This window comes from Pholcus phalangioides, unplaced genomic scaffold, assembly GCF_987345545.1.
Source record: "Pholcus phalangioides strain wild (caught in Gottingen) unplaced genomic scaffold, Ppha-v1.0 ptg000017l_1, whole genome shotgun sequence".
In the NCBI taxonomy this organism is placed as follows: domain Eukaryota; kingdom Metazoa; phylum Arthropoda; class Arachnida; order Araneae; family Pholcidae; genus Pholcus; species Pholcus phalangioides.
This window is the reverse complement of record NW_028301610.1, coordinates 64,995-81,598: the sequence shown is the minus strand read 5'-3', so window position 1 is coordinate 81,598 and position 16,604 is coordinate 64,995. Positions and strand designations below refer to the sequence as shown.

General features: G+C 34.8%; 1 long non-coding RNA gene across 2 annotated transcripts; it reads left to right on the top strand.

Annotated features, from left to right (window-relative positions):
* The first annotated feature begins 461 nt into the window (after window positions 1-461).
* LOC149072083 (uncharacterized) lies at window positions 462-16,387 on the top strand. Of its 2 annotated transcripts, XR_016194368.1 has the most exons (4): window positions 462-2,893; window positions 3,965-4,030; window positions 10,681-10,793; window positions 15,113-16,387. It is a non-coding gene; the product is annotated as an uncharacterized LOC149072083 (long non-coding RNA). The 2 variants fall into 2 exon arrangements; XR_016194367.1 differs by having other exon boundaries at window positions 466-4,030.
* The last annotated feature ends 217 nt before the right edge of the window (window positions 16,388-16,604 follow it).

Below are 16,604 nucleotides of genomic sequence, written 5' to 3'. Positions count from 1 at the left end.
CTTTTTCATCCGGGGCAAGAACGCATTTTGGCGCCCACTTGTAATGTAAAAGCAGCAGTTAAATGGTACATTCCGTACCCCCTTTCATCCAGTGCCCAGGCCACAAGACCCACCTGCTCCTCCCTAGTTGCGGTCCTGAGTGATGCTCACTATAATTTATTATTTCTTTATAGAGCAATTGGTTCATCTTGCATTTTTTGCAAAAAAAATCTGCAAAATTTTAATACTCGCTCTATCTTAGCCAGGATGAAATAAGTAATTTTATTTTTTAAATCTGGTTTTTTTTTTTTGAGCAACGGATACCATCAAAGGTAACAAACACATCTTTCGTAATTCACTAAAAAATCCTTTCTCTAAATGCTGTTTATCTTTCAAGTAAGATACGAACACTTGCCAATTGCTTATTGGCAACTGTTCGTATCTTACGTGATGCATTATTCATGTGAATTTTTAAAAACAATACTCATTCGAAAAATTATAAAAATGTGATTGAACACACTTTCGTTAAGCTTCAAAAATATGCACTTATTCTGGAATTCTTCAATTTTAAACATTTATGTGCATTAACACAAAAAGGTCAAAATTTGCAAATACATGTGCACATATGCATTTTCATATAATCCGGGCTCTAGTTATGGAAAAGTTATACGAACTCGCCCGATAAGTTGTCAACAAAGAGAGGAACAAATAGTAGTGGTATAGCAGCTGTTTTGAAGTAGAACCGTCATTATATCTGCAAAAAGTAATACGTAGCTCCTACAGTTGTCAAGCTTTTTTTAATGATGCCGTCCATTGGTTAATTTTTTTTCCCTTCAGAATTTCCGACCAGACGGAGAAGGGAGTATTATGATGACCACCAAAAAGATATATACAATAGTTTTCTACTTGAAACGTCTGGACATTTTGGCATATGTCTAGCAAAGATATGAGTTGGAGGAGAAAAAAAATAGCGATCTCTCCCCCTCTCAATAAATTGTGCCCACAGTCTGGTCAGTTTTATTATTTTGCGCCTGGAGCACAAAAAGCGGGTTTCTTTCTACCCAAAAAGCGTAAAAATGTTTATCTTTTGGGAGAGTTTGGTTTTTTTCGCCAGAGGAATCAGCATTGTATAGAGACGGACTCACGATGCGAGGATCCGGGTTTGAACCCCACAGTGGTGGTCGGCTGAAGTTGGTTTTCTGTGGTTCCCAACTTCAAGGCGCAAAAGGCAGCGGAACGAGAGTCTTCCTTTGTGAATGACCGAACAAGTACGGATTACTTCACGCCGGCTGTGGTTTTTGCGGTTTATGTCCAACAAAGACTTTTATTAACTTTAATTATCTTACCCAGCGTCCCCTAGCAAACTCTCGTGGGATCCCTGCTGTACGCGAGATAATTAAAGTAAAAGATCTTTGTTGGACATAAACCGCAAAAACCACAGCCTCCCGTACTTGTTCGGAACAAACACGCCGGCTGTGGTTTTTGCGGTTTTATGTCCAACAAAGACTTTTTATTATCTTTTACTTTAATTACCTTACCCTGCGTCGCGTACCAAGACTCGTGGGACAGGCCTTTGGGTTAACCCCCCTTTAGTACACGGCATCTGCTATTGGTGAGCAAACAATGGTATTAAAATGAATATTGCGGTTTTCTTTCGGAGAGCTGTTTTTCCGACTCTTTTTCATATTATCTTCGGGCAAGCTGGGCTATGGTAAGAATAGCATCTGCCCTGCTTGGAGGCAACTTGGATTCGTCTGGGAATTTCGAGGATGTTGGTCAAAGCGTGTAAAACTGTGGGGGAAAAAGACTCTTACCAATGAAGAGATATATATTTCAGATTGAAAAAAAAAAATTTCCTGATTCTGGAACCCCCCCCCCCCCTCTAAAAAGGATACAAATGGACGAATTTTCCTAAACGTAGGAGGACGGTTGGTAACCCTAGTCATATGTAGCTTCATTTCCCGCCATTGGCGACTTTCCTGACCTTTCACATCTTTTGGCGAAAATTAGCAATACCCCGTATTTTCTTCAAGGGAATATGGTCAGCATGTGAAGACGTTCTTTTCGAAAAGTTCATTTATATCAAGTAGCAGTGGTGCTTCATTTCCCATAATAGAGGATTTTTCTATGATTTCAGCGAAAGGTTGGCAATTTTGCTCACTTTTAGTATTATTTTTGGCGACAACTAGCGATTTCAGTACAAACGTTTTTGTACTTTTTTTCCCCCTTCGAAGAGAAAAATGTGTTTTTTATGGCATTTAATTTTTTCCCTTTATGAAAGGAATAAGAAAACCAAGCAAACCAAAGAAAACCATTTTCACCCCCCTTTCCATCTCCTATTTAGCCCATAATATGACGACTATTGAAATGTCTTTTCGACTTTCACAATTTGTCCAATCAAAGACCTTGTGTTTGAAGAATAGTCTTAACGTTTGAATAACATGCTCTCCGATTGATGAAATGTGCTTACTGCTGGTCGCGAGAACGCACGCGATTCCGATTTTTTTTTTTGTGGATGGCAACGTGTTGAATGTGGTCGTTGTGGCCCATTCGTCAATCTTCAGGAACAAAGAAGTTGGTTATATTTTTGAAAGATGTTATATTTTCTGCTCTCCTTTGTTGTTGCTCCTGTTATTTTTTTCCAATCCTCCGAAGGAGTTGCTTTTAGTGTGTGTGCGCGCGTAAAAAGCTTGAGAATACCATCTGGTGTCTGTTCGATTTGTCTATGATGATTTTAACCTCGATTTAATTTTAAATTACCGCCTGCCAGAGAAGTACATTTTGGGAATGTTAATTTATTTTCTCTCATTCCACATTTGGGCTTTTTCTTCCGCTTATTTCCACATTTCCTGTGGCAGGTATTTTTCATTTTCTTATGTTGGACATCGAGCGGATCGCATAGAATATTGAACTGGTAAATTTTCTGAATTTTCATGTATCTCGGTGTATTTGAAATAAGGCCTTTGTTATTATTTTAATTGGCTATTATTCCATAAGGGATGGACATTGATGACGCTCGATCATGCCATTAAAAAAAAAAAAGTTGTGGAAATACATATTTTTCACTGAAAACCCCAACACAACTGACTGGTTTTCGATCTGATTCGAAGCGAAACGCACGCTCAGTAGAAATACAAAAATTCAAAAGGAATATGTTAGCAAACTAAAAATACAAAAACAATGAAATCTCCAATCAGAAAACTTAACGTGTTGGAAATTAAGGAACCACAAACTTAACGTTGGAAAAATAAGTTCAAAGGTGGTGATACTTGAAAATACATGGGCGCAGGGTTTGACAAATCTGAAAAAAATTTTAGGGTCTAATGTGCCATGGGTTATCTTAATCTCCAGAGAAACAGTCCTAAATGTTTTTTTCCGGACTTTGTATCATTTTCCTATGTTAAAAGACATACTTTCATGAAATCAGCAAATAGACTCCAATTTAGCAATTACAAAGAAAATTTTAGGCGCCAATCATGACCCCCCCCCCCCACAAGGGAAGGGTGGGCAAGGCTCCAGTCCTAAGGCCTGGGATGATTTTCATTATTTTTTCACGCTATATAAATCCATCATAAAGGGGCCCGTGAAAGATTCCAGCCTAGGGGCCTTACTGCAGGATGTGGGGGCGATGGTGCCAATATAGATTTTATACTTGCTATAGTGACCTGGCGCCTGAAATTTGTTAAACAATGTTTGTCATCACTCATAGAAAATTTTAGGCAGCAATGCTGATTTTTTAGCTGCCATGGCACCTGGGATTTCTCGAGCCCTGCCTTGATTGAAACTCACCAAGTTGCTGTTCCGTGTTCTTTTAGAATTATAGAACTCTTGGAGTGTATATTGCTATATAGTTTATGTGGATCTTGACAAAAATATTCATTTCTGCTGGAATATTTGTTCTGAGGTTTGTAGAACTCAGATGCGACGCATTTCGCATAAACTAAAATGTAGATATTTTTAAATTAATTTTTTTTTCTTCTTGTAGGCCTGCATGACCCATAACTGCCAAATTTATTGCTCCATATCACAAAAAAAGAAAATGATATTTCAGGTAATATTCTTTTTAAACCCTATTTTATAATATGAAATGACTGAAGTTATTAACTGTCACTATCCGAACCAGGGCTGTGACAGTTTAACTGAAATCTTTTAATATACAGAGATGCTGCTGTACTCTAATTTATCTGGGTCCTTTTTGAGTGAAAGTGGGTCCCTCTCAAAAAAAATTATGCACCCCCCCCCCCCCCCCACCATAATTCACTGGTATCTCTATGAATTTTTTTCCAGCATGCCCCAGGTCTTTTATATTTCTTCGTTGAGACAGCGGTGGGTCATGTTCTGGGTAGGAGAAGAAGGTATCTGTGAATCAAGTATAATTTCATTTCTAAAAATGTGTTTTATCCAAAATGGTTAATTTACTTTCATTGTCTACTAGTAGGAAAAGCTTGCAAAGAAGCTCATTAGCACTGAGAATTTAACGTATGGAATTCCGCGCACATAATAAATCAAACAAACATACAGTTGATCCCACTTATAACGTTTCTCCCATTTAAAACGTTTTTCCACTTAGTACAACTTATTTTTGTGGTCCTAACAATAAATAATTCTCATTAAGATTTCCCGTTTAAAGTGTTTTCCTTTTTACGTTTTTGCGACGGTTTTTTAAAAATGTAAGCAGGATCCACTTTAACAGTTGGGGGTTGCACATTTATATATTTACTAATAAATAATTCTATAAATTCCTTTCTGATTGATTTTACATTTCGTTAAAAAAATCTTAGCACTTTCAATATCTTCTGATTAAATTTAAAGCAAATTAGATTCTCAGACACTTATTTTCTGATTCCCTATTCATACTTTGGTTTTCCTGGTAAAGTAATTTTATTTTCCCTCCCTGATGGTCCACCACTGATATGTGTTGTCATTTAACTGCCGCATGTTTTCACACCTGAATATGGGAGCTATGTGAGATTTGTGGTGGAGAAATTTAACAGTGTGCTTATATGTGTGCCCAGCATTTGGCGTGTTTTGTGTTCAGTAGATGGTGCCATCTATCTAGCACTGCAACTAGATACTTTCTCAAAGGGGCATGCACACATTTTGGCAAACCCATGTAATGTAGAAGAAGCAGTTATAAAGGGTGAACTTGGTGCCCCCTCTAGTCCAGAGACTGGGACACTAGACCCGCCTGTCTCTCCCCCTCCCAGTTGTGGCCCTGCATCCATCCTCCAAACTAGTAATGTGTGCATTTGAAGTTTAATGTATACATATTTGTGTTGTAGGTCTATGTGATCGCCGTGGCAACCAGAAGTTTTTCAAAGGAATAACCAACTCAAAATTTTAAAACTTTAGAAAAATCACATTTTTAGCCGATTACCATTGCGCAATTTCGGGTTCCAAACCCGGATTTTTCCCAAACCAAAATTTGGGGGTATAAGGGGTCTCTTCTCCCCCACCACTCAAAGATCAAAAATTAAAAATATTTTTGTAGAGAATTAAAATATTAGAATAAAATAATTTCTTTGATACTATTCTGAAACTGACTACATAGCAGCTGGATGACAAAACTGCTGATATTCAAGGTCGAGTTTTTACAGATTCTGTGTTTTTTCCACGATCTCGGGAAAGTTTTACAATTCCAACGAGCGTTCCAATCCTTTACGATTTTTACAAAAATGTGCATTCACAGTATTGTAGGAACAAGGTGAATTTACGCCATATTAGACGCCGTCTTTGAATGCCAGCAAATAGCTGCAAAAGTACTATAATTTCCGGTATGTAACCAGAAGGGAGAAAATCCGCAGGGGAATAAAAACTCCAAAATTTTGACAGTAACACGGCCCCTCATTCAGGGAAGCAACTAGATATCCCTCACCTCATTCGTGTGTATATCAATATAATACAGTGTACAAAGTAGTAAAACCACTTTTTGAAGGTCGCGCGATCATGATACACTGTAAAAGAAAAGAAAGTGGGAGGGTTCTCTACTTTTTTCTTCTTATAAATAGGAAAGAACGCATCCCGGAGGGCGCGTGAACAAAAGTTTTATGTATCCTTTTCCGAAATTCCGGGTATTTGACGCGTCATAGCGCCTCTGAATATATATATACAGTAACATGATTTCACTGCAGGCTTAGGAAGAAAATGAAAATAAAATCCTTTAAAAGTGAAATGGTCCGCCACTTGGCGCCAAACATGTCTGATGGCCCGACGAAAAGTCGCCAAGGCCATCAGAAACTACGGACGCCGAAAAAAAAACGTGCAAAACATAATAGAAATCACCAAGCATAAAAATAGGAAAAATATCAGTTAACAAAAAATTACACCTGGACCATTTTTTTAATAAACAGATCAGGGCATAAGGAGTTCCGGGCATGTTGAATAAATAAATATTCTATATATTAAAAACTAAAACCCGGATCCTTTTTTTAATAATAAACGGATGGGGGCATAAGGAGTTCCGGGCATGAAAAATTTTCTAGGTTCATTTTAAATAATAAACCGATAAGACAGAAGACATGACAATGGATGAATAAGTAATAAATACAACGAAATAATAAAACTGTATGATACAACCTGACCAGTAGATGATAATGCAAATGATGCGAGCTACAGAAGGAATAATTATCGAAGAGACACACTCGAAATGAAAAAAAATGGCTGTTTGGAATTTTTGAAAAAACGCGGTGAACAAAAGAAAATTCCTGTTTGGTGAAGCTAATGCCACCTAATATCACAAAGCAAAAACTGGAAAGATGTGAAATAATACGGCAACCCAGAGCCCCATTACGATGGTCTTAGCGACTTATTGTGAGGAAAAAGTTGCCAAAGTCGTGGCGGACCATACTGCATCTGTTCTGGTACATACATATTGTATTTAATTTTACAAAAAATCAATATAAACTTCAATATAAGGCCAGCCTAAGCAGTGGTGTAAGTGCTGAGAAGACAACATTGAGCAGTCGTTGGTCCATGGCGCCGACCACGATGTTGCACTTAGTTTCTTCACTTGTCACTCTTGCTGTTTTAAACTGGGCCTCCGAGTGCACGAACCATAACGCTGGTGTCTCACACCAGAAACGGGGTGGCTTGATTGATTGCTGTGTTTGCAGACCTTGCGTGGTGGATCCATCAGTAGAATCGGTTGCCATATTGGGCGGGTTCGGGAAAACAGGGGTCACCAATATATAGTTATGTGAGCTGGCTTTGAGACATAACTATATTATTCGAAGCAGTTGATTAAACAATAAAACAACTATCTATTTACAAATATAAATGAATTTAAAATAATACACTGGATTTGGGGATTTGGACGAGAGCAGGGACATGTACAAAGATGCGACCGGCAGATGTAAACAATAATAGCTCTCTGGCCAGACAGCCTTGACATTGAATTTTTGTGGTGTTGCCACAAAAAGGAAAATAATTTTTTGTAAGTGCTGAGAAGACACAACAGTGGCAGCATTGAAAATAGCGTCCTTTATGTTGTGTACCTTTTCCAAAATTCTTTGACAGTCATATAAGAGCAAGCCTTTGATAAAAGCTTTTCTGTAACGTGCTTTATATTTTCAATTATGCCCTGGTTCATAGGCTGGATAAGTGAAGTTGTATTCACTGGGAGAAAGAGGCATGTTATTTTGCCATCATCACTTTTCAGTTCACAAGAGGGGTGTGTTGGAGCCATTAACAGCAGTGCTTCCTGTGGCAATTGCTTTTCGGCCATATGAGCTCTAACTTGAGACACGAAAACATTGTGGAACCATTCTGAAAAATTGTTTGGTCCATCCAAGCACTTTTTTGGGCATAATAGTTCATAGGCAATGAGTTCATATAAATATGTTCGTTAAATTTTTGAAAGCATATGGTTTTTTTGGATTTACTAATTACAAGCAGGAGCAATCAATGATCACTGATGGCATTTGCACAGACCATAGCAGTGATCAGATCTTTTTGGACCCTAAAACATAGGGCTAGTTTTTCCTGTATTTTTATTAACTCACTGTTAAACGAGTGACGATTAGCCCATTAACGCCAGTTTGTAAGAAAATTTGCCATTCTAAATTTTAAGTTTTTTCTTTGCCAATAAATATTGGAAGCGATTCCACTCATTTTTTGTTTTTAAAAAAAATCAAAGTCGTTGTTAGTGGGTTAACCAACGTTTCACTGTAAATTAGCGAGCCAAACTTGTTATGTACTTGTGGGAATTGTTTCTACAATAAATCATATCCGAGAGCTGAACCAACAATGAGCAAAGGCTTGTGTAGGTAGCTTCAGCCGCAAATAGGGTTGCAAATATACAAATTTATCACGATTTCATCGAAGATAGAATAGAAAACCCTTCCTCGTTCATCATAGAAACTGCCAGATTGGCAGAGCTCTCACTTTGTCCTACTTTTGTTCTACTTTTTAACCAAATCCTATCACCAAAATTTATGTAATTGATTTTTATTGAGGAGGGAATCATCAATATATTGCCAAATAATACAAATGTAGTAGATTGCAAGTCCTGTTTTTTGGTTTTTTTTAATTTTCTGAGACATAATTGACTGCCCCCCCCCCTTTTCCAAGTAGGAAGACAGACACACTGTCATGAAATCAAAATATATTGTAACATCCTCTCTCTTAGACTCCAATTTAGCAACGACAGTGAAAGCTTTACATGCCAGTACTGATTTTGATAACCTGGTGCCTGGGATTTGTCGAGCCCTACTCTATAACAATAATCAAATATATAACTTTTTTTTTTTTTATACAAAAATTGCCACGTTTTTAAGACAAATAAATTCAATTGGTCGAATGGTCGATGCGTTTCGGCTCTTCAATGGAGAGCCGTCATCAGGACCTCGTGGTCAGAGTTCACACGAATGAGTCGTGGAAGAGTGATGTTTACGTCTGGTCGTCCGAAGAGTTCGCCACTCGGACGCAGCAAATACAAAGGCGAACTCTTCGGACGACCAGACGTAAACATCACTCTTCCACGACTCATCCGTGTGAACTCTGACCACGAGGTCCTGATGACGGCTCTCCATTGAAGAGCCGAAACGCGTCGACCATTCGACCAATTGAATTTATTTGTCTTAAAAACGTGGCAATTTTTGTATAAATTAAAACCAGGCAAAGTTACTCATTTTTTGTGATAAAATATATAACTATTTTGGTGTAAATCTCATAATGGTGATATACGGTGGAACCTTTTATAGTGGGCACTCTGTCAGCGAAACGCTTCCCACTAGCAGTGTTAGCAGATGCCTCATATTAACAGATACTTGTTGGCGAACAAAAATTTTCATCTCATTGGTGTGTTATCAACTTCCTAGTAACAGACATTCCCTGTTAGCAGATACCTCACGTTAACTAGGCTGACCAAAAAAAAAATGCAGGACATTGGAATTTCAAAGGAAAATACAGGACATTGCATATTGCCACCAAAAACAATGCCAGAATTGCCAACTATTTCTGAAAGCACTGAAAATTGCCAATGGCAGGAAATGAAGCATTAATGCAAATTGCAGTGGATTACAATGAATTCTACGAAATAAAAGGTTTAAAATAATGAATGTGAAATGAATATTCTCATTTACAGTTGCAATTATCATAATGTAATTTATAAGTTGGAAAATGATTTCAATAAAGAATAAAAATTCAAGAAGGCTTCGTTGGAAATACATGGGGGGGGGGGGGGAATGAGTCATTTTTACAAAAAAAAAAAAAAGTTGGGAGATGGCCTAAATTACGTTGCATTACGAGAATGTCCTAGCAAATACTGGACAAATGGTCACACTAAAGTTAACAGATGCGTCTTGTTAGTGAACAAAAATTTCCATCCCATGGGTGTCTGTTATTGAGAGGTTTTGCTGTGTATAATGATATTTTTCTATGGTCTCTTGGGTAAAAAGGTATTAGCACTGATTGAATTCTCCTGCATTTTCAAAAATTTTAAATAGTCCTTTGCGTATTTAAAATTTTTTTTTTTTTGTAACAGTAACATTTCAATTTCATCTGTTCATTCTCGTGTTATACAATCAAGGTGTATAAGGGTCTATCACTTTCAACATAGCTCAGTCTCACAGACAGAGCTATCTTATGTTGTATTATTCATAGCTCGTTTTCTTTGTTATTGCAAATATTTGCAATACACTTTGCCCTAAAGTGTATATTTTATTTGTGTATATATAAACATCAGTTTACTATATGGATTATTCTTGTAACTTTTATGTTATAAATGAAATAAAATTTTTACAATGTCTTTTCTCATATCATAGTCCATTTTCTTTAAACTTTGCAATGATAAGCAATTCCAGAGGTTTTATCTTTATAGATATTTTCTACATTTTTTCTTGTCCCTTTATAGCATTTATTAAGTGTGTGCAGTTATGAAAAATGTGTGACTTAAGCATTTAATTTTTTTTCAAATTAAATGAAAAAGCGGCCCATTCTAAATATTTCATAGAAGCGTGCCACATTGGATTTATAAGTATTTATCTACCAGGGATTCACAAATCTCAGGCACTAGGTCACATAAGTAAACTGGAGTGAAGACTCCCTATACAATAACATAGACGTGCGTGAGCCAACGCTGAGGAATACAAAAATGGGCAAGAGAGACGGGCAAAACATTGTTATTTCAGCATGTAAGCAATGGGAAAAACTTCTATCTTGAGTGTTTCTTTCAGTTGTTTTCATATTCTTTCATTAATATAGTTGTCCATCTGCTAATACACAAATGGTGATACTGTGTTTTGCCTATAATTGCTCCAGCCAATGATGAAATTCAAGGAACATGTGAAAAAATAAAATACACTTCGGTTTCATAGGTGAGTGCACATGGTTTTATGTTCAAAGATGCATTCATTCTCATACTACAATTATAAAATTAAACGCATGTAGTTTTCATTTCACGCTCAATTTCTGTTTGTAAATTTTTTTCATAAATTTTTTTTTCGAGGCATATTAAAATAATGTGAATTTTGCAATATATATTATAGCGAATAAAGGAAACAAATCCATATTTAACGTAATCATTTGCGCAAGGAGAAAACTCCAGAAATCTGTTTCCATTTTAAATATGTAAGGGAGGGTCCTGTTAATTTTTTCATAAAAAATTTTTTCGAGGTATATTAAAATAATAATGTCAATTTTGCAGGGAATTTTATGGCGAATAAAGTAAACAAATCCATATTTAAGGTAATCATTTGCGTAAGGAGAAAATTCCAGAAATCTGTTTCAATTTTAAATATGTAAGGGAGGGTCCTGTCAATTTTTTCATAAAAATTTTTTTCGAGGTATATTAAAATAATAACGTGAATTTTGCAGGGAATTTTATGGCGAATAAAGTAAACAAATCCATATTTAAGGTAATCATTTGCGTAAGGAGAAAATTCCAGAAATCTGTTTCAATTTTAAATATGTAAGGGAGGGTCCTGTTAATTTTTTCATAAAAATTTTTTTCGAGGTATATTAAAATAATATTGTCAATTTTGCAGCTAATTTTATGGCGAATAAAGTAAACAAATCCATATTTAACGTAATCATTTGCGTAAGGAGAAAATTCCAGAAATCTCTTTCAATTTTAACTATGTAAGGGAGGGTCCTGTTGATTTTTTCATAAAATTTTTTTTCGAGGTATATTAAAATAATAATGTCAATTTTGCAGCTAATTTTATGGCGAATAAAGTAAACAGATCCATATTTAAGGTAATCATTTGCGTAAGGAGAAAATTCCAGAAATCTGTTTCAATTTTAAATATTTAGCTATGTAAGGGAGGGTCCTGTCAATTTTTTCATAAAAATTTTTTTCGAGGTATATTAAAATAATAACGTGAATTTTGCAGGGAATTTTATGGCGAATAAAGTAAACAAATCCATATTTAAGGTAATCATTTGCGTAAGGAGAAAATTCCAGAAATCTGTTTCAATTTTAAATATGTAAGGGAGGGTCCTGTTAATTTTTTCATAAAAATTTTTTTCGAGGTATATTAAAATAATATTGTCAATTTTGCAGCTAATTTTATGGCGAATAAAGTAAACAAATCCATATTTAACGTAATCATTTGCGTAAGGAGAAAATTCCAGAAATCTCTTTCAATTTTAACTATGTAAGGGAGGGTCCTGTTGATTTTTTCATAAAATTTTTTTTCGAGGTATATTAAAATAATAATGTCAATTTTGCAGCTAATTTTATGGCGAATAAAGTAAACAGATCCATATTTAAGGTAATCATTTGCGTAAGGAGAAAATTCCAGAAATCTGTTTCAATTTTAAATATTTAGCTATGTAAGGGAGGGTCCTGTCAATTTTTTCATAAAAAATTTTTTCGAGGTATATTAAAATAATAATGTCAATTTTGCAGGGAATTTTATGGCGAATAAAGTAAACAGATCCATATTTAAGGTAATCATTTGCGTAAGGAGAAAATTCCAGAAATCTGTTTCAATTTTAAATATGTAAGGGAGGGTCCTGTTAATTTTTTCATAAAAATTTTTTTCGAGGTATATTAAAATAATAACGTGAATTTTGCAGGGAATTTTATGGCGAATAAAGTAAACAAATCCATATTTAAAGTAATCATTTGCGTAAGGAGAAAATTCCAGAAATCTGTTTCAATTTTAAATATGTAAGGGAGGGTCCTGTTAATTTTTTCATAAAAATTTTTTTCGAGGTATATTAAAATAATAACGTGAATTTTGCAGGGAATTTTATGGCGAATAAAGTAAACAAATCCATATTTAAAGTAATCATTTGCGTAAGGAGAAAATTCCAGAAATCTGTTTCAATTTTAAATATGTAAGTGAGGGTCCTGTCAATTTTTTCATAAAAATTTTTTTCGAGGTATATTAAAATAATAATGTCAATTTTGCAGGGAATTTTATGGCGAATAAAGTAAACAGATCCATATTTAAGGTAATCATTTGCGTAAGGAGAAAATTCCAGAAATCTGTTTCAATTTTAAATATGTAAGGGAGGGTCCTGTTAATTTTTTCATAAAAATTTTTTTCGAGGTATATTAAAATAATAACGTGAATTTTGCAGGGAATTTTATGGCGAATAAAGTAAACAAATCCATATTTAAAGTAATCATTTGCGTAAGGAGAAAATTCCAGAAATCTGTTTCAATTTTAACTATGTAAGGGAGGGTCCTGTCGATTTTTTCATAAAAAATTTTTTCGAGGCATATTAAAATGATAATGTCAGACCGCATTTAAGCAACTGTCAAAGACGCGACTTCGTTTTCGTATTATTTCACTAATGTAGTTGTCCATCTGCACAAACACAAATGCTGATACTGTGTTCTGCCTATAATTGGTCCAACCAATGATGAAATTGAAGGAAGGTGGAAATAAACTTCAATTTCATAAGTAATTGCGCATGGTTTTATGTTAAAAGATGCATTCATTTTTATACTACAATTGTAAAATTAAACGCATGTAGTTTTCATTTCACGTTCAATTCCTGTTTAATGAGCATAATTCAAAATAACAAATTAATATCCAATGAATTTTAAACTTCAAAAATATTTTTTTAAATCGTGTAGAAATTGCTTATTACTTACTGTTGGGGTTAGAATTTTTATTACAGAAATACTGACAAAATATGCTTCATTAAAAATTGCATTTATGTCTGAAAAATGCTGATAATGCTTTAAATAACTAAAATTATCCCGTGTAAATATCAAAGAAACAAAGGATCTAAACTTTTCTGTTTCTGGTAAAAATAATTTTGGGGAAATAATGTGAGAATGAGGAGTAGTAAAATGCAATTAATACTATTTACATTATCAGTTTTTGCTAAATATGAAAAGCCAATTATATAAAATCAAATGTATCTTAATCATCAGTGTTATAATTATGTTCATAATATCTAATTATATTATTAATGTATAATTATCAATTATCATTGTTAAGCTACTATTATGAACAATGATTGATTCTATTGCTTTCTTGAAGCCTGGTAATGAATATACTTTTTTTTTTTTTAAATAAATGTTTCCCTCTTCGAAACCCAGAAGTTCTTAAATAATGGGTGGAAGCTGTGAAAGAAAGGTCTTGACATGCTGCTAAAACATTTGTGCTGAGAATTTCGCAGCTGACAGCTATAACTCCTCTTCTCAATGCTATTTGAAAGAACATGCTGTTTCTACTATATTCAATTTTCCACATCACCCTCAACCTTTGCAGAAGTGACGCTGATCACTTATTAAATGCCCTCCACTGATAAGATATTAAGTTATTTTTCCCAGTTAAGTGGTTTCAAATTTCAAGTACAATCGGCCTCACTTAAATGATTATCAACAGTTCTGGCACATAATACTTGATTAACTAGTGTATTCAATTATGCGGCGAACAGTCAAATTGCTATTGTACACAGTTTTTATATTGCAATATATATATATATATTATATATAGTTATAAATATTTATATAATTTTCAAAATCTTGACAACTTCTGTTTTTCGTGTAAAAATTAGAAAACTTTATTTGCAAACTATAATGGAAAATTACAGTAAAACCTCCTAAGAGCTGCCACTAACAGGACCATCTAAAATAAATAAAAGCCTTCTTTCCAGGGCATTTTTATGTTCAGTCCGATAGCTGAAGATGTTCATGTGAAAAGATTGACACATCCCTCCCAAAAAATTTATGCCCTGGATATTTCTATTCAATTGTTATTTTCAAGGTCCATTTTTTGTATTGAACCATGCCTTGAAGTAGGGAGTGCCACATAAACAAATCTTTTCTAGTTATTGGACAGCTTGTGTATTAGTGTTGACAGCATGTCTTATGTTGTCCCGCTCTAATCTGTAAGATTTTTTCCCCTCTCCACTGCCTTCAACACCTATCTAGCATTTATACCCAGGAATAGAAAGCATACAGTCTTTCTTTTCATATAATTTGGTGGGGGGGGGGACTGCCTTGAAAATCAACTTGAATTTTAATTTTTCTCATTGTGCTGAGCATGTTTCTTCAGCTCAGTGTTAAGTGATCGTTCAGAAATAGTTGATCGGAGGTTACTTGTAATGTTAAGTCTGAGACAGCGTCCTTTGGTTTCAACAAAATATGGCAGTATTTCGGAGGTGACCATTAGAAGAGGTTTACTGTATATGAAATTAATATTTTAATTAGGTTTTTTTTTTGCAGATTTTTAAAAGGTTGAAAACTGCTGTTCACAATCATGACAACATGGCGAACACTGATGATTCAGATGGCAAAAATGAGCTTGAAGCAGCTACTACAGGCATTATCAGAACTGGCTACAGTTGCTTTGTCGAGGGAGGATTGCTCTAATTTTCCAGATCAGTTCTGAAGTGCCAAAGTCAGATAGTCCCACCAAAGCTGAACTGAGGTGCAAAATAAAACTGCTCCAGTAAAGATCGAAATGGAGGGACAAAAAAATATCAGATCTTACGTCAATGATAACAACGGCGCAGAAAGTACGTGGAATGCCCATGCAAACTGTTACCTTGTTAAAAGACACTTTTGGAGTTGTCCCATTTGAACTCCTAGTATATCAGCTGAGAAATAAAAATGTGAAACCGAGTAGGAGACGATACACATCATGTATGAAAGAATTTGCACTTACTTTGTGAAAAAAGTTTACCCTTCCCCACCCAGCGATGCTGAGATCATGAGTGAGCTCTACCGAATGTTACCCAGGTTTCATGAGCGAAGCTTTCTCATATGTTGAAAATGTTACAGCACAAGGAAGCACTCCCTGTTCTCTAATAATTTACTGTCTATATGTTAGGTCCTGTAAGATTTGATTTGTGACTTACGTGTTGTTCCATGTCAACTCCCAATTAATGAATACGCAATGCCCTGCTTTCTTCATGTTGGTACCTCTGGTCCCCCCTTGAGCTTCGATTGCATAATTGTGAAAATGCCAATTTAATGTAGTTTTTTGGATAGTTTCAAGCGTTCATTCAAATTCTAATGTATCACCTGTGAAATATCTTTTATTGAAATTTTGGGCCACCACCTGGTCATCTTCCTTAATGTGTTGATTACTGCTGAGCTATGTATGCAATAATTATAATTATTACCAAGTCTTAATTAGAGGAGAAAGTGATAGTTTCTGGTACCCTTGCGATGTGAGAAAACATGGCAGTTATAGAGTCATGATGAAAATAAATCTAATGAAAATGTAAAGAATTTCTTATATGCTGTGAATAATTGCATATGTTGAGGGGGGGGGGGAACCCCTTCAAATTTAGAGTTTGTATAAAATACTAGATAAAAGGTTTGCATTGTAACTAAGTAATTATTTGATAGCAAACATGAGTGCTCTTGTGAATTGCTATTTTAATATCCTAAATTATTCCCTGTGGACCTGTTTGTAAATTGTTTATTGGAAAAAACTTGTATGTGCACATTGTTGTATATATGTTTGAAAAAAAATATTAAACTTTTTTTTCTCTCTAATTTTTATTTCATTTCTTGCATTGAAAGTTCTTTTTCAGCAATTAATTCGCGGAAATATTCACTGCTATGAATTTTCGAAGTGGAAGCTTTCGAAAAAAAAATGCTAAACATAATGTTAGAAATGAATGTATGTTGTTTTTTTTATAAAATAAATAGTCCCTCTTAAGTTTTGGAAAAGACAAGGTATTTCGTGTACGAAAGTAAGTATTCA